The sequence below is a fragment of the Mercurialis annua genome, linkage group LG2 (assembly GCF_937616625.2).
Source record: "Mercurialis annua linkage group LG2, ddMerAnnu1.2, whole genome shotgun sequence".
Lineage (NCBI taxonomy): Eukaryota > Viridiplantae > Streptophyta > Magnoliopsida > Malpighiales > Euphorbiaceae > Mercurialis > Mercurialis annua.
The window spans coordinates 17,859,581-17,883,065 of NC_065571.1; the positions used below are offsets into that span (position 1 = coordinate 17,859,581).

General features: G+C 40.9%; 1 long non-coding RNA gene across 1 annotated transcript; it reads left to right on the top strand.

Moving 5' to 3' along the window:
• The first annotated feature begins 5,823 nt into the window (after window positions 1-5,823).
• On the top strand, window positions 5,824-7,488 carry LOC126669908 (uncharacterized). The gene is made up of 2 exons (XR_007638587.2): window positions 5,824-6,011; window positions 7,269-7,488. It is a non-coding gene; the product is annotated as an uncharacterized LOC126669908 (long non-coding RNA).
• The last annotated feature ends 15,997 nt before the right edge of the window (window positions 7,489-23,485 follow it).

Genomic DNA, 23,485 nt, shown 5'->3' on the forward strand with positions numbered 1-23,485 from the left:
TGATCATTGGTGTTGGTAAATCTTAGATGTCAGTTCTACTAACTTTTGATAATAGGAACGAGGTTAAACTCGGTGGAAATATCTCGGGACCTGTGTCTAGTGAGTTGAACTCGGTAAAATTAACTCGGGAGTCACACTTTGGGATTAAAGAGGTGGCATGAGTTAACTCGGTAGAATTATCTCGGGACTATATCACATGGTATATGTTAAAATCGGTAGAACTATTTCGGGATCCTACCATATGGATTGATCGATTCGGTATAATAATTTGTGAATAGAGTATAGTCTGTTCTCGTATGATTATAGGATTAGGGTTTTGATCGGATCTAATGCTTGCGTATGTTTATAATTGTTTTGTTTATATGCAATGTTATTTTGTATAATACCTTAAGTAATTGTGAACTCACTCGATATAGTCTGACCCCGTTGTTTTTTAAACATTTCAGGTACCTAGAGTTTGGCAGGCAAGACTTCCTTATTTGTTTTAGAAGTCTTCTTTTTGGCATGTACAGTGCATGACCTCTGGTTAGAGTTGTAGTAGTCTTAGTAGACAGTCATAGCTGTCACATCATGGTGTTGATATATGTTTGTTTATCCTTACTGTCTTGTATATATATTTTGTAGGCTATGTGACTCAGTGTTTTTCCATGGTGCTATAGTTGCCCATGTTTGTTGATAGGAGTAAAATACTCCTATCTACTAGGGTGTTCTAAAGCACTTTTATGCTACTTTCATAGTGTTTTAAGATGAATTGAGTACCTTATTACGTGCTTTACCTTTTCAGGGCATTTGAGTGTTTTAGAGCGGTTTTGGCTAAAGGAAGCGAAAGAATCGTCAAGAAAGCAAAGAAACAAACCCTTCGAGAAGCCAGAAGCTTGTCTCGATCCAGACAGGCACGAAAGGAAGTGTCTCCATCGAGACAAGGCCAAGATTTTTGGCAGTAGCTTCTGAGCTACTAGTGTCTCGATCGAGACACGCTCTTTTAATGAGTGTCTCGATCGAGACAAGGGTTAATTGATGGGCTCAGATTTCGAATTTTGAAGAATCAAGACTTAGGCCCACTTCCTTATTTGGCCAAACACCCATGTAATAGGATGTCTTTTATTTCCTTTTTTGGGAGTACTATATAAACCCTTTTATCTCTATTTTTAGGTCATGCCCTCATTATTGTAAGAATCAACTAAAAAGTAGAGAGAATTTCCTTTTGCTCTAGAGAATATTTATAGTTTTAGTGTTCTTGATACATTTCCAGATTTTGGGATTTATACCCACTTTAATGCAAGCTTTTATGATTCAATCTTCATTATCTTGTTTATGTTGGTGTTCTACTTTCTAATCAAGGTAATCTATCCTATTTCCATTATGCTTATTAGTTATTACCTTGTGATTAATGTTAGATTAAATATGGTTGGCTAAACTCTTTGTTTGGGGGTTGTTAATTTAGGTTGTTAGTTGATTGGGATTGGGTTTGTGATTGGCTTGTGTTTGTTATGGCTATGTGTTATTAATGCCTAGGTTAGTGTGATCTATTAACCTAGGATTTTGGTCTAATTAATTAGGCGAGGGTCAATTAATTAGACGGAATTGATTAGTCATGAACCTAGGACCTAATCACGCGAGGGCGGTTTAGGGATTAGGTGGTCTTTTAAGTTTGCTTGATTAATTGTAATTTGCTAGTTTAGTCGATAACTAATTATGCTAGGGCAATTTAGTTATCGGTTGATTAGTTCATTGCAATTTTCCTAGTTTTAGACTCGAGAGAGCGGAACTTAGGGCTTTCGAATAGCTTGACCCAAAACCGGCGCCATCCTACAATCCCGACTCTAAGATACTATCAATTTAAGCTAGCAACCCTTGAACTTACCTTTATTATTGTTTCAATCTTTAAGTTAAATAGTTGATTGTTTGGTTGTTATTGATAGATTAATTATTGTTTACTTATTATTAGTCCGTAGTTATTAATCCAAATCAATTGTTTGTTGCTTTCCGAATTGGAATTCAAGATCCGTGTTCGTTCATTTTAAACCCCTTGTCCTTGTGGGTTCGACCTCGACTTGTCGAGTACTACAAGTTAGTGAGTGAAAATTCTCTAACAAGTTTTTGGCGCCGTTGCCGGGGATAAGGTTGCATTTAATTGATTGAAAGTATTCTGAAATTCGATCGAGTTTGCATTATTTTCTGTTTTTACTTTTTATTGTTCATCTTGCGTGTTTTCGTGATTTACGCTCGGTTCTCTTGTCTTTGTTTGTGTAGGAATCTACCCTTCCTGTATGCATAATACACGACGTGCTAATCTTCCACTAGAACCTTTCCAAGAGGATCTCGGTAGTTACGAAAGAGGCGTGAGAAGGAGAGCCCGGATTCCTTTAATTATGGAGGGTGACGGGCATGATTATGAGGTGGAAGAAGGATTCAATCCTCTAGTGGATGAAGGGGAACAACAATATCCACCCCCTCCTCCACTTGAGAATGTGAATCAACAAAGGCAACAAGAGCGACCAAGAGATGTTCGCCCTCGAGTGCAACCGCAAGTGCAAAATCAACCGAGGCAAACTTTGGGCGACTTCTTCTTGTCGGATGTGGATAATGCCACATTCGGATGTTTTGCTATGCCGGTTCAAGCGGCGACTTTTGAGATCAAGCCTAGTACTATCCAACTCTTGGAGAACCGTTGTGCTTTTTATGGGTTGAAACATGAGGATCCAAATGCACATATAGCCAAGTTCTTGGGTGTTCTTAACACGTTCAAGCTTCATGGGATAACCGCGGACCAAATCAAGCTCCGGATGTTCCCTTTCTCTTTAAGGGATAAAGCTAGTTTGTGGCTCCAATCTCTACCAAATGAATCAATCCATACTTGGCGGGAGTTAGCTCAAGCTTTTCTTATCAAGTACTTTCCACATGGCAAGACAACGAAGCTAACCAAAGACATTCTCGAGTTTGTGCAATTCGACGGGGAGTCACTCTATGAAGCTTGGAGCGTTTTAAGGATTTACAAAGAAGCGTCCCCCATCATAAGCTTAACAAGGAGCATGTGATTCAAATTTTCTATGATGCAACAAACGTCACCACTAGAGCTACTATTGATGCGGCTTCGGGGGGGTCTTTGATGCAAAAGACGTATGAAGAGGCTCTTGAATTGGTAGAAAAGTTGACCATGGTTAGTAGCACATGGGGGCCCATGGATAGAAGGGCACAGGCTAGTCAAAAGTCGGTAATGACGCTTGACCAAGTTAGAGAGATGGAGGCTATCAAGGAAAAAAATGCTTCACTCCAAGCACAATTGGATGCTTTGAAAAAACAAGTTGCGCCTAGAAATGCTCCGGTGGCTTATGTTCAAGTCGGGTGTGAGTTTTGTGGTGATTTCAACCATTCGGGGGGAGAATGTCTAGTTACGGGGCAAGCTTTAATTGAGCAAGTAAACTATGTCGGGGGACAAAGGCAAGTAAATGATCCTTATTCCAACACCTACAATCCCGGATGGAGGAATCATCCAAACTTCGGATGGCGGAATTAAGAGGGGCAAGGCAATGCTCAAGGGTCAAATCAAGCGGGTTCAAACTTTCAAGGTCACAATAGACCTCCACAACAACAAGGTCCCTACCAAGGAAACCCAAACCATGGGAACAATTATGGTGGTAGACCGCAACACCCTCCCGGTTTTCAACAACCACGGAACACGGATGAGGGAAATGTGCTTGCCAAGGTACTTGAGAAATTGGAAAAAATGGAGCAAAGGGAGAAGAACCATGTAATAACCTAAGTTTTTGAGGTATTACGTGTAATGCCACGAAGCATAATCGTAAAGATTAAGAACGAGAATATTGGATTAGGATTGGATAATAAGGACTTAGACCGAAGCGGGTCTATGAAATTATCGTAGAATAATAATTTAAATGGCAAATTATTATGCGATAAATTGGATTTAATCGGACTAAAAGGAATAAAATAAAATAAGTTGGAAAGCCTAAGCTAATAATTTTCACGCCAAGATCCGTGAAATATTTATTAGAAATTATGAAAAAAGTTTCATAACTTTCGGACATTGTTTAGTTAAGCATGCCAGTTAATAGAGAAGTTGAGTTAAAATACAAATTAGCCACTTTAAGGACTAAAGTGGACTTTTAACCATAAAATTCCGGAGGAAGTTGTATTTTACTCTATTTTCTCAAGATAAGAAAATAATATCGATTAAGTGGTTATCGATGGTCATTAAAATGAAATATTGGACGAAAAAGTGCAAGTTAGCTCAAAATAGAAATTTGAGTGTTTTTGGCCAAAATTGCCAAAATAAATTATTGAAAAGTATATTATATGATATGAGACTAATATTATTTATTTGGAAAATAAATAATACGGAATTTATCGAGAATCGAATGATTAAGCGATTAGTGGACTAAATCGGACGAAAGAAAAGTTAGAAATTGAAGCGAAAGGAGGTGGCAACTTAAAGGACTAAAAGAGATACTTTGCCAACATATAAATATCAAAGGCATATGATTTAAGATGAGAAACCCCTCATTTTCAGCAATCAAAAACGTGATGATCATCTTCTTCATGAAAGGAAAATTTCAAATCCCATAACTTTTTCATTTCTCGTCGGAATTGAGCGATTCTTGCGGCCACGGAACGAGAAAATGATTATCTATAGATCTATAGCTTCAATTTGAGGTAATAAACTCAAATTACAGTTAGGGTTTCAGGTTTTAATATTTCGGTTTTTGTTAAAGTTTGATGAAAATGGTTGTTTGGTTATGTATGATGATTAGGAGCTATGATTATGGAATTTTGATGGTTGTTCATGGAGGAATTTATTCAGCCAAAGGGTTATACCATCAAACAAAGATATAAATTCATAATTTTAGACTTTTGGTAATGAATTGATTGAATTGAGTGGAGTTTTGGTTAAGTTTAAAGTTGGATTTTTCTGGTTTGGTGTTGAATTGATGCTGTCTACAACTAGAATTTTTCTAAATACTTAGAAATGTTTGTTTGAGCTGGAATTTTTATATGTTCTGAGTATATGAGTTAAGTTGGTGTATAAAAAATTTCAGAATTTTTCATAATTCGGATATTGAGATAAAAATTAAATAGCACCTAGTGCTCTGTTTGTAAATTGTGTAAGGCTGCTGCTGTAAGTTAATTATTTGAGGACCTTAAACACATTAGTTTGGCCTAATTTTTGGTATTCACTTAGAAATATATGTTATATAAGTGCCATAAAATTTTCAGAGAAAAAATATGGCCATTTGATAGGTTAATTGAATAAATCTTTGGCTGTAGTCGGTGTAGGCAGCCGTACTATGCACAACGATGGTTATGCCGATACGTATATTTACATAGACAAGTAGAAACATGGTTTGAAATGAATTGAATAATTTGTTAAGAGATGGCTTGATCAAGGTGTCTGAATTATGTTGAGGTTATAATTCGGTATCAATAGGTTAGTCTTGTTGTGTATTAAGTTCCGAATTGAATTGACGTTTTGCATAAAATGTCTTGCAAACAGCGATATTGCAAAGGCAATATCTCGGGCTGTATGATTCCAAATTAAGTTCCGTTTGCTGGTATGGAAACTTAAGGATGTTAACTATAAATGTCTAAGTTTAATATTTTTCTGAATCGGACTCTAAACTGCTCGTTTAAGGCAGGATATTACGTCGCGCAGAGCTGTCCTGCATTTTCTGGACAACCCAAAGTATTAACTTCGAAGCTTGTTTTCGACACCTTCGGGTGTATTTCATGGTCCGAGACCTAAACTAAAGTTTTAGGCGACGTTCTAAACTTTAAGAATTTCGATTTTATTTAGGGGTCGGACTATTTTAAGTACGCGTTTTTAATAGTTAAAGTTGGCTAGAAAACCAACTTTTTAGAAAATAGATATAGCTTGAATTTTATTAATTCTTGCTATTATTATATTTGCGTAGACCGGACGAGTGACTATCGATATGGCTCGAGGCGAACGGATTGAGATATCGTTGTGCTTATTTGAAGAATTTGGATAGCAAGTGGTGAGTACACTTTAAATTACTCGTCAATATTCATAAAGCCGCGTATTTTATTACGAAAGGCTATATGAATATTTATATATTTGAAAAGTTTGTTTTTAAATTGTATACGTATGTATGTTTTGAAAATGATGTTTTATCGTAATGTGTTAATTTGATAATAACATAAATGTTAAGGTATCGGGGATGGGCAAAGTAAAATAACGTGAATTGAACCAAATACAAATAAGAAAAGTTCAGTACATTCCTATATGTACTAATAAATCGAATATCGAATAATATACAAGTATCAGATCAAATATGAATAAGGAAATATAGTACATTCCGATATGTACTATCAAACATAATAAATACCCATACGTGCGTGTGTTATAGATGTATGCTTGTAGATTGTAATGTGCATGCCATGGTCCATAAAGGATCAATACAACAGAACGAAAAATACAAAAACGTAAAATGAGAATTGTACTATGGTACACAAAATAATAAGAACTGAGATACAAGGTTGAACTCGGTAGAATTATCCCGGGACCTGTATTTCATCCATTCTCGATGATAGTCTTCGGAACTCATACGAAATAAAAGTAAGTGCGATACATCGAAAATTAATACGAAACAAGATCGAGACACAATGTGAACAACCACTCCTATTAAATGTCAATAGGAATTATATGAATCGACAGTTAAGTTCAAAAGACCTGCAGGGTGCAGAGTCCGAATGCAGACACGAAGGTAACTCGGTTGAACTATCTCGGGACCCGTGTCTAAGGAGTAACTCGGTTGAATTATCTCGGGACTCTTATCGATCGTTTGGGATTGAGAAATGGTACAAGTAACTCGGTTGAATTATCTCGGGACTGTACCATATGGTTATGGGTAACTCGGTTGAACTATCTCGGGACCCAACCATAAGGATCAAGTCACAAGAGACTTGCCAATGATTTAGTTCGACTTAGAATCATGATAATATAAACTTAGATTTAAGATTCGGTCGAAAACTAATGCAACAAAATGAGAAAGAAAAATATCAATATCATAATAAGAAATCAAGGACGACAAATACTTATAAACTATAAGTTTATGAAATAAACAAAGAATTATGAAGGAAAGAAAAGAAGATACGCAATATGATGTCAAAAGATTTTTTTTGATATATAGAATGGATTTTCAATGGATTTTAACCCTTTATGTGATATTGCGTGTAATTTTGGTGAACTCACTCAGTTTTATACTGACCCCGTTGTTCCTCCCATTTTTCAGGGGTAGTATGATATGATTTGGAGAGTCAAGCTTCCGAAGTTTTAATTCTCGGAAGTCATTTGCACAAGAAGTGAAAGAAGGTTTTCATTCTAGCGGTCCGCAGTAGTCTAGATGTTTTTGTCTATGTATTTGTATAACGCGTTTTAACTCTGATATTTTTGTAAAATGGGGTCACAGGTATTTTGATATGTGAAATATGATTTGATTTGCGAAAAATTTACACAGGTTTTTAGGCTTGCTACGGGTTTCGGAGCTTCCACTCCCATTCCCTAGCGCCGGTCGCGACTCATAAATTTGGGTCGTGACAAACCAAGCTTCCACTATTCATCATTTGGAAACCCAAATTTCTCAAATGGCAATTTCGCTTCAAGGTACACCTCAAGGGGGATTGCCGTCCACTACGGAAAACAATCCAAGAGAGCATCTTAAAGCGGTAGAGCTCCGAAGCGGGAGGAATCTTGAGAAAGCCAATGGGAAGAAGCATGTTGTAGAGGAGGATGAGCCTCAAGTGGTGATTGATGTCGCTAGCTCTAGTCAAGAACTACCTAATGCTAGTGAGGAGGTGGCTATTAACATCGAGGAAGCATATGTGAGACCTCCACCACCTCCACCCTTTGTTCCGAAAGTACCATTTCCAAGCCGGCTAAGGAAGGCACCGGACAACCAAAAGTTCCATAAGTTCCTTGAGGTTTTCAAGAAACTTCAAATTAACCTTAGTTTGGCGGATGCTCTAAGAGAGATGCCCCAATACGCGAAGTTCTTGAAGGACATCATCATGAATAAGCGTAGTTGGGAGCAAGGCGGAACAATACCCCTCACGGAGAATTGTAGTTCTATAATCCAAAGCAACCTACCAACAAAGCTAAAGGATCCAGGGAGTTTCACTATCCCTTGCACCATTGGAAATACTAATGCTATAAATTGTTTATGTGATCTTGGTGCAAGTATTAATTTGATGCCTTTGTTTCTTTTTAGGTCCTTATTTGGTGAACAACCGGTGAAGCATACCTCGATGGTGCTACAACTAGCCGATCACTCTCTTAAGAAGCCGTATGGGATAGTAGAAGATGTGCTTGTTAAGGTGGATAAATTCATCTTTCCGGTGGATTTTGTGATCTTGGACTACGCGGTGGATAAAGAGTGTCCTATGATCATTGGCCGCCCATTCATGAACACCGGACGTGCTCTTATTGATGTACATGCTGGAAAGCTTACCTTGAGAATTGATGAGGAAAAAGTGGAGTATGATATGAAGAGGGTGATGCGGAACACCATCGAGGATGAAGAGTGCATGAGGGTTGATTTGGTGGATGATCTTGTGGAGGATCAATTGAAAGAGAATATGGAAGTCATCAACCAAGGAATTTTACGGAAATTGGAAGATTTTGACCACTGCAAGGGGTGTCTCGATCGAGACAGTCACCCAAAAGAGTGTCTCAATCGAGACACATGTAGCACAAAAGCTACTGCCCCAAAATTTGGCCTAGTCTCGATTGAGACAGGGGTGTCTCGATCGAGACAAGGGAAAATCAATCCTTGTCTCGATTTGGACCCCTCTGTCTCGAAAGAGACAAGCTCTAATGGGGAAATTGCTGATTTTTCTCGAGTTTCAAGGGTTGTCTTCCATTCTGATGACCTTGAGGATGAGTATTCCGAGGAAACGGATGAACCTAAGCCGGAGAATTTGAACAAGAGCAATGGTGTGACTCCACCATCTTCCGAGTTGCCACCAAAGGTTGAGATGAAGCCACTCCCGTCTCACCTCCGGTATACCTTTGTTGGGGAGAATGAGACCTTGCCGATAATCATCTCAAACAAGCTTTCCAAGGATCAAGAGAGGAGGGTTGTGCAAGTAGTGAAAGAGCATGTGTTAGCCATGGGGTGGCAAATCTCCGACATTCGAGGCATAAGTCCTCAAGTGGTGATGCACAAGATCCACCTTGAGGATGAAGCAAGAAGTGTACTCAAAGGCAAAGAAGATTGAACCCCAACATGAAGGAGGTTGTGCACAAGGAAATAGTGAAGCTTCTCGACGCCGGTATTATCTATCCGATTTCCGATAGTGGTTGGGTTAGTCCGGTTCAATGCGTACCTAAGAAGGGAGGAATGGCGGTAGTAGAAAACGAGAAAGGGGAACAAATCTCTACAAGAACGGTTACCGGTTGGAGAGTTTGTATCGACTATCGGAGGTTGAACGCGGAGACTAGGAAGGACCACTACCCGTTACCATTCATTGATCAAATGCTTGAAAGGGTGGCGGGTCACAAGTACTATTGCTTTCTCGATGGATACTCCGGCTACAACCAAATTTTGATCTTTCCGGATGATCAAGAGAAAACAACGTTTACTTGCCCCTACGGTACTTTTGCCTATAGACGGATGCCATTTGGATTGTGTAATGCTCCCGCAACCTTTCAACGTTGCATGACCTCGATCTTCAACGATATGATAGAAGACATAATGGAGGTATTTATGGATGACTTTTCTGTTTTTGGTGATTCTTTTGATAGGTGCTTGGCAAATCTTGAACGCGTGTTGAAGCGGTGTGAAGAAACAAATTTGGTACTTAATTGGGAGAAATGCCACTTCATGGTTGATGAAGGTATTGTGCTCGGGCACAAGATTTCCGAGAAGGGTATTGAGGTGGATAGAGCTAAGATGGAGGTAATCGAGAAGTTGGTTGCCCCGGTCACGGTAAAGGGAGTCCGGGCATTCTTGCGCCATGCGGGTTTTTACCGGCGATTCATTAAGGACTTCTCATCTATTGCAAGGCCGTTGACGAATCTCTTAGTAAAGGACGCCCCATTTGAGTTCACAAAGTTATGAGGCATTTGGGAAGTTGAAGGAAGCACTTGTGACCGCCCCGATCATTTCAACTCCGGATTGGAGCTTGCCGTTTGAGCTCATGTGCGATGCAAGTGACCAAGCCCTAGGGTGTGTGTTGGGGCAACGTAAGGAGAAGCGAGTACATGTGATATATTATGCTAGTAGAACTTTGGCGGGGGCTCAATTGAATTACACCACCACGGAAAAGGAGATGCTCGCCGTGGTCTTTGCTCTCGATAAATTCCGGTCTTATCTAATTGGGGCCAAGACTATTGTTTTTACCGACCACGCGGCATTGAGGCATCTCTTTGCCAAGCAAGATGCAAAGCCTCGCCTAATCCGGTGGATCCTATTGATGCAAGAATTTGATATTGAAATCCGGGATAAAAAGGGAACGGAAAATGTGGTTGCGGACCATCTATCAAGGCTTGAGAACCCGGAAGCAATCCCAATTAGGGTAGAGATTAATGAGAGATCCCCGGATGAAATGCTAATGGTGATCTCGGAAGTTGATACACCTTGGTATGCGGATATTGCAAATTACCTATCTTCAAATATCATGCCTCCGGATTTATCCCATCATCAAAGGAAGAAATTTTTGAGCGATGTGAAACGATTTTTGTGGGATGAACCCTACCTATTCAAGATATGTGGGGATGGGATGATTCAGAGATGCGTGCCATTGAAGGAAATGATGCCAATTTTGAGCCATTGTCATGAAGCGGATTATGCCGGGCACTATGGGTCATCTAGAACCGCCGCGAGGGTTCTTGAGAGTGGGTTCTTTTGGCCGACCCTATTTCGTGATGCCAAGGACTTTGTGGGGCATTGTGACCGTTGCCAAAGGGTTGGCAATATTTCAAAACGAGATGAGATGCCATTGACCTCCATTCAAGAAGTGGAGATATTTGATGTTTGGGGGATAGACTTCATGGGGCCATTTCCAATGTCTCACGGGAAGCTTTTCATCTTGGTATGTGTGGATTACGTGTCCAAATGGGTAGAAGCGGAGGCTTTGCCTACAAACGATGCCAAGGTTGTCCTAAGTTTTCTCAAACATCTTGTGAATCGTTTTGGCACATCAAGAGTCATCATAAGTGATGGGGGGTCCCATTTTTGCAACCGACAATTTGAAGCATTAATGAAGAAGTACAATGTACATCATCGAGTTGCAACCCCGTATCATCCCCAAACTAGCGGGCAAGTCGAGGTGTCCAACCGAGAGTTGAAAAGAATATTGGAAAAGACGGTGAATGGGTCTCGAAAGGATTGGTCCTTAAAGTTAGACGATGCCTTGTGGGCATACCGGACGGCTTTCAAAACACCGCTTGGTATGTCTCCTTTTCGCATTGTCTATGAAAAGGCGTGCCATTTACCGGTGGAATTAGAGCACAAAGCTTATTGGGCCATCAAAAAGTTGAATTATGATTTCAAGGCGGCGGGTGAGAAACGCATGTTACAACTCAATGAGTTGGATGAAATCCGATTCAATGCTTATGAGAATACTAAGCTCTATAAGGAGAAGACAAAAAGGTGGCATGATGCTCACATCTCACCCAAGACTTTTGAGGTAGGAGCCTTTGTGTTGCTCTACAATTCAAGATTAAGATTGTTCCCGGGAAAATTGAAATCTCGGTGGAGTGGACCTTTCAAGATCCGGCATGTAGCTGACCATGGAGCTTTAGAATTGGAGAATCAAAAGCGAGAAACGTTTAAGGTCAACGGACACCATTGCAAGCCCTACTTGGGACCTTTGACGGATCAAATAGGTGAACAAGTCTATCTTGCTCCTCCTTCGTAAGTCTCATGTGATGGAACGGTCGAGCTTTCGACTTAAAACAAGCGCACTCGGGAAGCAATCCCGAGAGGTTCGATTTTTAACCCTTGTCTTTTTATTTTCTTAGTTATTTAATTTTAGTATTTTAGTTGTTATTTTGAATTTTTGTTATTTGATCTTATGTCGGGTGTGTTGTTTGTGTTGTGTAGGACAAGTAAGAAAGAAAATTGAATTCCGCTCATATATGGGTGTCTCGATCGAGACAGTCATTAAAAGAGCTGTCTCAACCGAGACAAGAGGAGAAATTGAGGCAGTAGCTTTTGAGCTACAAGCGTCTCGATCGAGACACACACTTTCCCAGGTGTCTCGATCGAGACAATACTTAAAGAGGGGGATTCAAATTTGGTTCAAACACAAGCACATGGATTGATGAGGTGGCACGATCCTAGCCATTCTTAAGAAACACAAAAGACATGGATGGATGAAGTGGCAACATCTTGGGCTTCCATTTTGAAATTAGAATTTTACCATAAAAGCTCACCCACCACTTCATCTTCTCCATCTATCTTAGCCATTTTTAGCAAAATCAAAGCTTCTTCATCTCTCCTCCAAGAAAATTCGGCCACCCTATTGCCACCACCAAACCACCACCAAACTTCAAACAAAATACGTTTTCGGATACCCTTTTCGCCCTTCTCACTATGGTTCGAACCGCTAAGACCGTTAAGGAAGCTTCCACCGCCACCATCAATGCCGCCACAAGCTCAATTCCTCCCACTCAAGAACAACCACAACCCAAGAGAGCTACTCGCAAGCAATCCGCCTCCGGTGCAAGGAAATTCGGACCGAACACCCCCGAGGCCCTAACAAGGCATTTTGAAACTCCATTCCAATGTCATTCGGTACAAGAGGGGGAGACATACGAAAAACTCCGTGCTAGGGGTATTGCCAAGCCATTCAAGATTGATTGGAAAGCTATGAGGGATTTGGGGATTGAAGGAGATGTGAAAAGACACTTGGATGTGTTGGGTTTGCGTTACTTGGCGGAACTTCCGCACGATTATGTGGAGGAATTGACTTACGAATTTTTCTCGACCATCAAGGCCGGAAAGGAGGATGGCAATATCATTTTCCGACTTAGGGGAAATGAGTGTGTTAGTAATGCTCATAACTTGAGTGCGAATTTGGAAATGCGGGAAGAAGGGTTGACTACTATGCCGGAAGAATTTGATGCGGATGTTGTTTGGAAGGAATTATCGGATGAGGACTTCTATGATCCTCACACATCGAAGGTGAATGAGGTTAAGGACACCGCCATTGTGGTGGTCCTAAAATGGTATGGACATTCGTTCATGGGGCGGAATGAATACTCTAAGGTTGCAAAGGAGGACTTGCTTGCTTTGAACTCCATTTTGCATCCCGAAGATGAAGCTATTCGGCTAAACCTTGCAATTCCGTTTGAGGCAAATGCTATTGGAAGTTCCGGGCAACAAAAACAAGAAAGTGGGGTTTGGATGGATGATTCTAACACTTCTACGGACTTGGGAGCGGGGCATTACAAATGAGGATTTGGCACCATGGGTTGTTCATGCTCCAAGGCGGCTTGGGATCGATCATTTGAAAGCGGCGTCTTATGTTCACGAGGGGGAAGTGGTTCCCTTTTACAAGCGTGCTAGTTGGATCAATAGACATGGACCCGATGCGGCGTTTAGAGCGGAATTTCCCAATGCGGGACAAGAAGGGGATCAACCGATTGCTCGGCCGGTTAAGGAGCGTGTGAGGAGAAAGGGAAAAGAAAAAGTGGGAGAAATGTCTCAACCCGAGCGAGCCACCGAAGGGGCCGAACCCGAACAAGGGGGGGCTCAATGGTCGACTTTTGATTATCGTTTCAAGGAATTGGCGGAGGAGAATCGCCGGGCTTGGGAGGAGCAAAGATTGATGTTAGAACGCATGGAAGCGGCGCAAAGGCGTGGAATGGCGAGACTCGAATACAAGCAAGAGCGCTTGAGAGCGAAGATGGACCGCCAAGATGAAAATTTCCGCAACTATGTGAATGGCTCGGGAATCGTTTGGATTGACACTCAACCTCAATCTCCCGCCACCCCGGACTTCGACTAGCGAGATTTGCTTTTTCTAACTCTCTCATTACAATTTCTTGCTTTATTTTTTATTTCTATGCTTTAGGGACTAAGCTAGAAATAGTGTGAGGAGGGTTGTGAAATTGTATCTCGCTTTATCTTTATTGCTTTATGTTTGTGTGTTTTCTTTATGTTTGTGTCGTTTTGAGTCTAGTTGTCGTAGGATGTTTGAGTTGCCTCCACTAAACTGTTGTACCAAGCTTGAAATGTTGATTAGTGAAGATTAGTGAATTTGGCAATATCTTGAGTAGCATCAACTTTTACTATCTCTTGTACTTAAATGTCATAATGCATTTGTCTAGCCTAAACAACTATTCTTAATGCTTGCTTAATGAAATGTGATGGGCATGACATGTTGCGAAGAGATAGGGGCAAAATTGACCTTTAGTTGTTGATTCTTGAAAATGATAGTTTAGCTTAATACGGATGCATGATTTGCGTAATTTTGAAAAATTCGTGTTATCTTAATTTTGGGCATAATTTGGCATGAGAACATAGGAATTGAGCATAAGGCATAACACCACATTTATGATTGGGCATTTTTGGGCCTATTTGATTATTGTGAGTGTCGTTTGTCCGAAATTCCAAGAATTTGCTCGGTGTCCATTCGAGATTGCATGGTTGAGTGATTGATAATTAGATGAATGTGGTATTAGGTGTAACCAATTCTAGAGACCACTTTAAAGCTTACCTTTTACCTCTAGATAGCCAAATTTGGGCATAGACCTTTGTTGATATTTCCACATTCACATCATAATCCGTTTTTCAATTTCCACTTTTAATCACCCGAACTTGACTTGAGAATTATTGTGAGGAGGAGAGGGTTTTAGCTTGATGAAAATGAAGAAGTGTGAACTTGAGCTCCAAAGAAGAAAAAAATTCTAATCTACGCCTAAGGAAGAAAAAGAAGGAAGAAGAAAAAAACAAAAAAACAAAAAAAAAAGTGAGAAAAGAAAAGAAAAATACAAAAATAGAAAGCACGAAAAGAAATAAAGGCGTTAGAATGAAAAGAGAAGTTCAATTACGCTAAAATTCCAAGCTAGCCTAAAAACTCGATGTTAATATAATAACTAGTTTCAGGTCAAGTTTTAGCCTAAATTATCAACTTTGACCTACCCCGACCCTTGGCCACGTTACAACCTGTGCAAAGTCCACATGATAATTGTCAATCACCGAGCTAAATAGTGGAGTTTAGGACTACGAGCAAACCTATGGGAATTTCGTGTGTTGTGTGCTTCAATTTTTCCTTTATACACTTGTGTGATAGAGTGACACCTTGTGAGGATTTTATTGCCTTTGATCAATGCTTATGTTTGATTTGCCATAGCTTGCCCAATATTTTGTTGACCAAATATTCGCATGTCCCGTAGATGATGGTGATAACTTGACTATTCGAGATTGACCATAGACTAATGTGATTGTATTCTCTTTGTCTTCGGAATATGTCATGACAATTGAATTGCTCATTTGTTTGCATTGTCTCTAGTTGTTGATGTTAGACATTTGCATTTGTGCATTCTTGATGTGGAGTTTGATTGTTGATGCTTGTTCATTATTGCCAAGTTGCTAAGAGTGAGTTGTGGTTTGATGCATTTCTTGCTTGAGGACAAGCAAGGTTTAGTGTGAGGAGGTTTGATAGGAGTAAAATACTCCTATCTATTAGGGTGTTCTAAAGCACTTTTATGCTACTTTCATAGTGTTTTAAGATGAATTGAGTACCTTATTACGTGCTTAACCTTTTTAGGGCATTTGAGTGTTTTAGAGCGGTTTTGGCTAAAGGAAGCGAAAGAATCGTCAAGAAAGCAAAGAAACAAAACCTTCGAGAAGCCAGAAACTTGTCTCGATCGAGACAGGCACAAAAGGAAGTGTCTCAATCGAGACAAGGCTAAGATTTTAGGCAGTAGCTTCTGAGCTACTAGTGTCTCGATCGAGACACACTCTTTTAATGAGTGTCTCGATCGAGACAAGGGTTAATTGATGGGCTCAGATTTCGAATTTTGAAGAATCAAGACTTAGGCCCATTTCCTTATTTGGCCAAACACCCATGTAATAGGATGTCTTTTATTTCCTTTTTTGGGAGTACTATATAAACCCTTTTATCTCTATTTTTAGGTCATGGCCTCATTATTGTAAGAATCAACTAAAAAGTGGAGAGAATTTCCTTTTGCTCTAAAGAATATTTCTAGTTTTAGTGTTCTTGATACATTTCCAGATTTTGGGATTTATACCCACTTTAATGCAAGCTTTTATGATTCAATCTTCATTATCTTGTTTATGTTGGTGTTCTACTTTCTAATCAAGGTAATCTATCCTATTTCCATTATGCTTATTAGTTATTACCTTGTGATTAATGTTAGATTAAATATGGTTGGCTAAACTCTTTGTTTGGGGGTTGTTAATTTAGGTTGTTAGTTGATTGGGATTGGGTTTGTGATTGGCTTGTGTTTGTTATGGCTATGTGTTATTAATGCCTAGGTTAGTGTGATCTATTAACCTAGGATTTTGGTCTAATTAATTAGGCGAGGGTCAATTAATTAGACGGAATTGATTAGTCATGAACCTAGGACCTAATCACGCGAGGGCGGTTTAGGGATTAGGTGGTCTTTTAAGTTTGCTTGATCAATTGTAATTTGCTAGTTTAGTCGATAACTAATTATGCTAGGGCAATTTAGTTATCGGTTGATTAGTTCATTGCAATTTTCCTAGTTTTAGACTCGAGAGAGCGGAACTTAGGGCTTTCGAATAGCTTGACCCAAAACCGGCGCCATCCTACAATCCCGACTCTAAGATACTATCAATTTAAGCTAGCAACCCTTGAACTTACCTTTATTATTATTTCAATCTTTAAGTTAAATAGTTGATTGTTTGGTTGTTATTGATAGATTAATTATTGTTTACCTTATTATTAGTCTGTAGTTATTAATCCAAATCAATTGTTTGTTGCTTTCCGAATTGGAATTCAAGATCCGTGTTCGTTCATTTTAAACCCCTTGTCCTTGTGGGTTCGACCTCGGCTTGTCGAGTACTACAAGTTAGTGAGTGAAAATTCTCTAACATTTGTCTGGCTATGTTACACCAGGTTTTATATGTTATCATGGTGGAGCTAGTACGTATGTAGACACGGAAGTTAGAGGCTCACCAGTACAATATCGATAGGCTCAATAACTTGTACGTGTATACGTATGTTTTATATATGCTTCTATTTTGTTTTGTTGTTCTTAGTATGTCTGTTTTATAAGAAAAAGTTTTATCGTTTTAAGCTTGCTACTGGTTTCAGAGCAACCACTCTCATTCCCGAGCGTTGGTTGCGATTCGAAAGCCGAGTCGTGACAAAGTTTTGTCAGAGCAGTTGGTCCAGGATATCACTATTAGTATGTGATTTGAGTATAGTTGGTCTAGGATACCACTGCTAGTCTATGATTGAGTACGTAGGAACTATTGCAGAACGTAGGATTCAAGTCCTGTCTTGACCTGTATTTGTTTGACTTTGTGAGTAACATGTTGTCTTTATGGGACGTTTATGTTTTGAAACATGTTTATATGTTTGATTGAGTTTGGGTATGCATTGGTTTGAGATGAGTATTAAGTTGATTTAGTGTATAATATAGAAATATTGACCGTTCATAGTGTGAAATGGGTTTAGATAATATCTCACGCTTACGTTGTTTGGTTTCGACCTTTCTAGGCCGAGTTGAGCTCAGAATCATGCCAATTCTGACAAGGAGGAAGTGCCTCCTATTTATCAGAATGAATTTCATATAGATAATGACGGATCATCTGAGATCCATCAGAATGGGTTCATGAGTGACAGTGAGAGTACTTTTGAGGCTCGGGATAGGTCTGTGACACCTGAGGTAGAGTACAATGAAGAGAGAGAGAGAGAGAGAGAGAGAGAGAGAGAGAGAGAGAGAGAGAGAGAGAGAGAGAGAGAGAGAGAGAGAGAGAGAGAGAGAGAGAGAGAGAGAGAGAGAGAAAGGCTTCAGAAAATCCTTCAAAGGATTCAGACATCGAGGTATTTAGAGATGATCAGTTTTTGGGCTGAGGAACAGAGGTATCGTAGTCTGAGTGTGGATGTTACTCTGAGAGAGTCAAGCAGAGGCTAGCCTGAATAGCATCAGAGAGAACCTAGGTTCCTTTTCTAGTGGTATATTCTCGTTGGAGCATATGTGATTGCGTTTCTGTGTATGATAGAGGAGGTTCCTAAGCTTAACAGAGACAATAAAGAGGTCAGGTACACAAGAGGTTTAGGACCTGACTTCATTGAGTTGTTTCACGGCACAGTTGAACATTCTAGGTCTGTATCTAGTAGAGCTCGTCAGATAGCTAGTGACCATGAGTGGGACGGTAACCCCATTCGACCTTTCTACCTTCGACGCGAGAAATCATCATCCCCTATGCTTAGGAGTGGTGCCCCTAGTAGGTAGTTTAACCCTAGATCTGTAGCTAGGGGTAACAGTAGCACGATACGAGGTAGCGGACGTAGGTCGGGCTTAGAGATCTGAGAGCCCAGTATGCCACGTCAGGTATCCCCAAGTATGATATTGTTTATATGATTTATATGTTTATGTCTTTTTATGTTGTTGCATAGTTATAATAAGGCATGCTTATATAGAATAGCATATCGATAAGTCATGAGTATAGAGAACATATGCTAAGTGATGGAATGAGTAAATAAACTAAGGTAAAAGGAATAAAACCACAAATCCCACATCGACCAAGAAAAGAAAGGGAAACAAGACGCGCTGCAAACACTTAAAAGGGCCACGACTCCACCTTCCAAAGGACCGCACATCAAACCTATCACCACATAACAAATACAAGATGCGATACTCAACGTCCCGACTCTTAGACTGACATCTGAAATCCGGATCCATCACTAAGTAAGGAAGAACCTACACATAAATAATTAGAATCGTATATAAAAGAAAAAACGCATATAGTATGGATGATGTGAAACATAATTCCTAATATGACGTTTTTGTTACGGAGAAGAGTGGCAAGTGATATTGAAGAAAGATTGTTATTAAGAATCGGTGTGTGCGCCTAAGGGATATGTGATAGAAGTTTATGATTTATAATGGATGGAGAAGATTGATAACTATAAGAGGTGATACGGACCTGCGAATAACCGAACTCCAAGCATCGCCTAGATAATACTATGCTCGCCTATCTTGTCTCGAACAGACTTCTCCCATCCGTCTATAAGTTAACTTCTCCATCTTCGTTCTCTCCACATCCTACTACCCGAAATAATCGGGGAACGTGCCCTGAGCACTATCAGAAATCGTGGGATAAACCCACGATTGGCTATAATACAACTGCCATGAATTCATTATAAATAGAAGCCCCCGAAATGCTTGAGGAGGTACGCACAAATCAGACACAAATACTTGTACACTCATTTACCTACCAAAAAACCCCACTGACTTAAGCATCGGAGTGGCTTTCAGGCAAAACCAGCTTGAGGTACTTTGAGCTTACATTTGCTACTTGTGCAGGAAAAAAGCACAGGCGATCTTTGAAGTTTGGCCTGTATCATTTAGTGCGGTGAGCGTGGAACTTACTAAGTTTCGTCGTTCCTTTTTTATATTTTTTCACAGTTTGCATTTCAAGAATGGATCCACCGAGAGATGATGCACTGCCGGTCACCAACAGAGGGGACATAGAGAATGTGCTGCCCGGGCTGAACCTGTTCCCTCCTAGCAGCGAAGAAGGAGAAACAAGTGACCCACAGGCGGTAAGACAGACGAATCCTCCAGCCGAGGTGCCAATGGGAACACCTAATGAAAAACCGGTCAACAATCAGGCAATGTTCAGAGCTTTCCCCAGCCTACTCAAGGATATCAAGCAGACAATATTACAGCAATCACAAGGGCCAGAGCCGGGGAAATTGTCAGCACAGAAGTCGACGTCGACCGTAGACAAGGGGAAGGAACCAATACGGCAAGAAGAAGTGCCAGAAAACTCCACAAAGAAACAGAGCACCCCCATACCAATCCCGGATGATGAACACTGGATGGGCGAACAACACGCCACCAAGGATAGAGAAGAACATCTAGAAGAAAAAGTCCGCCAAGTTATGAGCAGGCTCGGAATAAAATGTGAAGACGTGGACATTTCTCTCCGAAGTGACTCACCCCTTGTGGATTTCATCATCTCTCATGAATTTCCCGCGAAATTTAAGTACCCTCCGAATCTGGAGTCCTATGACGGAACCGGCTTCCCCAAGAGCCATGTTCATAAATTCCAAGCAGTCATCAACGTTCAGACAAACCTGGATCATGTATTGTGCAAACTTTTTCCCACTACTCTAAAAGGCCTGGCGCAAGAATGGTATCAGAGTTTGAAACCAGGATCGGTGATAACATTCAAACAGTTCTCGGGACTATTTCAGGCCAGGTTCGTGGCCTGCATTCCTCAGAAAAAGTTGTCAACAAACCTATTGGCTATCATGCAGAGAGACGGGGAGACGCTTAGAAAATATGTGGAGAGGTTCAATAAGGAAGCAATGCAGATAGAAGATCTCAGGAGATCGCCTATACAGCGCTGCTCAATGGAACCACCAATTTTGATCTATGGAAGGAACTGTTGTCCAAATCGCTAAGATCATTCACTATGCTGATGACCATCGCCTACACACAAATTAGGGTGGATGACATCCAGAGAGAGATAGCAAATCGACACGGAGGAAGAACAGAGGAAGGATCATTCTCAGAAAGAAGGAATGGGGATAGGGCTACTGAGCGATCGCCTAATGGAAGAAGGTTTGGAGATAAAGGAAACGACTGTTTTAGAGGAAAGTGAAAAACGGACGAAGATAGGCGATATAACCCCCTGAACACTACTAGAACCAACGTTTTATTCTGGGTGAAAGACAATTGAGAAAAAGTCAGATGGCCGAAGAAAATGAACGTTGCATCAGCAAAAAAAAAAGAGACAACATCAAATATTGCGAGTTCCACAGAGATAACGGCCGCACCACAGACGAATGCTGGCACCTAAAGGAGGAGATTGAAAAGTTGATAGAAAGAGGGTCCCTCGCCCAGTTTATAAAAAGAGACACTGAAGCCAAAGAAGCGATAGTAGACCGAAAGAGGGAGCGCAGGGAAGAGGCTTCCCGAAGACCCAGACCGAAGCCAGCAGGCATAGTAAATGTGATAATGGGTGGACCAACAGGAGGAAACAGTAATACAACCAGGAAGAAGGCAGCTAGAACGGTTTATTCAGTAAGTCCGGGTGCACCGGACGTAAGGAGGTTCAGAAGTATATCTTTCTCAGAGGTCGACGGTCACGGCTTGTCGTTACCCCACGAAGACGCTCTGGTGGTAAAAGGGCGACTCCGTAACTTCGAAGTATCCAGGATGCTGGTAGATACGGGAAGCTCGGTGAACATGCTCACGATGGAAGTGTTTAACAGAGTAGGGCTAAAAAGAAAAATCTGACACGAGTATCCACTCCATTAGAAGGGCTTGGGGGCAAATCTGTATATGTGGAAGGATCGCTGGAAATAGATGTCCAACTGGGGGATGGCGATATCTATGAAGAAATCCGAACGGAGTTCATGGTAGTCAAGATGGAGTTCGCATATAACGCGATCCTGGGAAGAACACACCTACATGATACATGTGCATCCATATGCATGAGATATCTACTAATGGAGATCCCAACAAAAGAAGGCGAAGCGGAAGTAAGAGGATGTCAAAAATCGGCAAGGGAAGCATACTTCGCGGCCCTCAAAAAAGCTCATGTAACACTACCGATATTGACAATGGAGCTCCCGGAAAAAACAAAAAGAGCCGAGCACAATGGACGAATATCAAAGATAGAGCTGTTCACAGGCAAAGAAATAGTGGTAGGAGACGAGTTAGCCGCAGAAGTCAGAGAATCCCTGGAAAAAAATCTCAGACCTCTCAAAGACTCGTTCGCCTGGACCACAGAGGAGCTGGTAGGAGTAAACCCGGAAGTCATATGTCATCAGCTGAACATCGCCCCGAACTCAAAACCCGTGGTACAAAAGAAAAGAAGACACTCGCCAGAAAAATAGCTAGCTATTGCAGAAGAAATCACTAAGCTAAAAGAAGCAAATGTGATCAAAGACGCACATTACCCCCGATGGGTGGCTAACGTAGTAATGGTGAAAAAATCCAACGACACTTACCGAATGTGTGTAGACTTCACAGACCTAAACAAAGCATGTCCCAAAGATAGCTTCCCACTGCCTAGCATCGATCAGCTAGTGGATTCCACAGCGGGCCATGCCCTATATGCCTTCTTAGACGCAAAAGCGGGATACCATCAAATACCCATGGCATCAGAAGATCAGGAGAACACGGCCTTTGTAACGGACCAAGGGCTATTTTGTTACAAGATGATGCCCTTTTGCTTAAAAAACGCAGGTGCCACATATCAAAGACTAGTGAACTCCATATTCAGAGATCAGATGGGAAAGCACATGGAGGTCTAGAAACACTAAAGAAGTACCAATTAAAGCTAAATCCAGAGAAATGTGTATTCGGGGTACCAGCAGGCAAGTTTCTGGGATACATGGTTTCTCAACGAGGAATTGAAGCCAACCCGGAAAAAATCGAAGCAGTTTTGAAAATGACACCACCCAGAAGCATACACGAAGTCCAGAAACTCAATGGACGGATCACTGCTCTAGGACGATTCATGTCCTGCTCGGCGAAGCGATGCCTACCTTTCTTCAAAAAATTGAAGCAGATCAAGAACTTCATATGGACAGCAGAATGTCAGACAACATTTGATGAATTGAAAAATTTCCTCTTGTCACCTCCACTCCTGGCAAGACCTGAGACGGGCGATGTGCTATCTTGATACATCTCATGTTCCGACGAAACAATAGCAGGAGTACTAGTGTCTGAGAAAGAGGGGGAACAGTTCCCGATCTATTACATTAGCAAAGTGCTCAGGGATGCAGAACTGAGATACCCGAAGTTGGAGAAATTGGCATTATGTGTATACACCGCCACAATCAAGCTCCGGCATTATTTTGAGGGGCACCAAGTCATTGTCCGGACTGACCAACCACTAGGAAAGATCCTTCAAAAGGAATAAACAAGCGAGCGAATAGCAAAATGGGTTGTCAATATATGGAGCTTGGGCGTTACTTACAAAGCCCAGAAAGCCTTAAAGGCTCAGGGGTTAGCCAATTTCTTTGCAGAACTAACATTCGCGGAACCAGTAGAAGACAAGACGAACCACTGGGAGATACACGTCAACGAGGCGGTCTGCGGAAAAGGAGCAGGAATTGGCGTCATACTCAAAGGGACGGGGAGGGTCCAAATGGAATACTCGGCTAGGCTTGAATTTCCAGTCTCCACCAACGTAGCAGAATATGAGGCACTATTAGCAGGACTACAATTATGTGAAGAACTCAACATATCAGAAGCTCAGATATACAGCGACTCACAACTGGTTGTGAACCAGGTATCGGGGAGCTTTGAAGTAAAAGAAAC